Source organism: Trichechus manatus, unplaced genomic scaffold (genome assembly GCF_000243295.1).
Source record: "Trichechus manatus latirostris isolate Lorelei unplaced genomic scaffold, TriManLat1.0 scaffold00169, whole genome shotgun sequence".
NCBI lineage: Eukaryota > Metazoa > Chordata > Mammalia > Sirenia > Trichechidae > Trichechus > Trichechus manatus.
Window position 1 is genome coordinate 1952264 of NW_004444105.1, and position 2295 is coordinate 1954558.

The window sequence follows — 2295 nt, forward strand, 5'->3', positions numbered from 1 at the left end:
CCAGCAAATGGGGGTATGAAAAAGCAGCCTCACGCAGCGTCCAGCGGGAGACAAAACAACCCGTAATTTGTGGTGTGAGCTTTCCCACCCCCCACACCTCTTTGCCCCTGCTTGGCTTCCTCTGCTTCCTGTGGCCACAGTCTCTTAACTGGGAAACGCTGGGTGCTTGGATTCCACGCACCCAAGCGGGCGGCTCTCTGGGGGCCATTTGTTGGCTGCTAGTGTTGCTTTTTTTTTTCTACTTCTTTTGATTTCTCACTTACCTCTCGGCACCTCCCAATCCTTTCACTCGAATGCCTGGCTCCACGTGCCATCTTTGCTTCTTCTTGAGGGGCTCCAGAGCACTGGCAATTTGTGATATATGCTTTCCCACTCTCTACCCTTACTCAGCCACACTCAGCCTCCACTGCTACCCCTGGACACAGTCTCTTGTCCAGAAACACCAGCCTGCACTAGCTGGCTCTCTGAGTGCCATTTCTTGGTTGCTGGTGTTGCTTTTTTTTTTTTTTTCCCTGCTTCTTTTGATTTCTTGCTTGCTCTCGCCGCCTCCCACTCCTTTCGCTTGAGTGCCTGGATGCGTGCGCCATCTTTGCTTCTTCCTGAGGGGCTGTGGAGCTCCATTCGAGTGTGGAGCTGCTTCCCGGTCTGGGCTACTGCGCTGGTGGGATCCCGGGGCTTTTGTTTGTTTGTTTGTTTGGAATTGTTTGTTTGTTTTCTTTTCCTTCTCTTGAGTTGGGAGCCCTTTCTGGCCAGGCGGATCTGCATGGCAAGCAACTCCGCTTCAGCTTCCACAGATGTGCACAGGGATCCCTGAAGGCATTTCTTTTCTCGTTGGTTTCTTTTTCTTTTCTGTTTTTTGGGGGGGCCTTTCTTGTTCTTTATTTATTTTTTTTAAATATTTTTTGTTTTCTTTTCCCTCTTTTTCCCTTTTTCTCTTTATTCTTTGCTCAGTTTCTCTTCCCTCTATATCTTCTGTCATTTTTGATCCCTGAATACCAGGTGTTGTATACCTCTATGCCTTCTAGCCAGGCTGTATTGCAACACCTGAGAGTGACTTCCCCAGACCTCATATCTGCATCAGTGGGATCCCTGGGAACTTTGTGCTTCTTTAACCTTTCTGATTCTTATTTATTCATTCTTTTCTTTTCTTCCTCCTCCCCTTTCTGTTTTTCTCCATTTCATACTCTCTCATCTCTCCACTCCAACGGCAAGATCCCCTAGAATTCTTTTTTGTTTGTTTATATGTTTTTGGCTCCTGTTCCTCTCTCCTCTCTCCCATATCCATCTTAGCTCCACACATAACAATCTCTCCGCTGCATCCTGCCTACCTGCACAGTGCGCTTGACATCACGCCACCAAGCAGTGCAGGCACGGACTACTGGAACCTGCCCAGCACTGATTACTGACTCACCCTGGTGGCTGTAGTGAGTGTCACAAACAACCCATCCCAGTGGCTCCTCTTCAGCTAGACCTGCTCTGCTGTACCATATCTGAGTGACTGAACCTACCAGTTGGAGAAGGAGGGGAAAAGTATTGAGTGCACAGACGAGCAAACAACAAAGAGCACGCAGTCTGCCTGCTCAGACATAGTCAAATTTTTTTTTTAAAAAAAGGATGAAACAAACAAATCTACAATCAATAAACGAGAAAAATAACTACTGAATACCCCAAAGACAGCAGACAATATCAAAACATTTACAAAAACAGGACAGGATGGTTCCAGTAGGCGTCCAAAATAAAACACCAGACGACTCTCTTGTGGAAGAAAATGCACTACAACTACCTGATAGGGAATTCAAATCTCTAATACTCGGAATTCTACAAGAACAGAGGCAAAAAGCCGACAAACATGAGGAAAAAATAGACAAATTCATGGAAAATACAGACAAAAAAATGGGAGAATTCAGGAAGATGATGCGGGAACAAAATGCCAAAATAAACTCACACCTCAAAATTAGACAAAGACAACAATTAGAAATCCAAAAGATAAACAACAAGATTTCAGAAATGATTGACATCATAAAAGGGCTGAGAAGCAGATTTGAAATGGTGGAAGACAGGATTAGTGGAATTGAAAACAAACACTTGGATACAACTCTGTTTCAGGAAAACTCAGGGAAAAAAAACAAAGAAAACTGAAGAGACCCTCAGAGTTATGCGGGACACAATTAAAAGCAAAAATTTACGAGTGATTTGCATTCAAGAACAGGGGGAGAAAACAGAAAACACAGAGAGGATCATTGAGGAACTGCTGACAGAAAACTTCCCCAATATCATGAAAGATGAAAAGCTGGC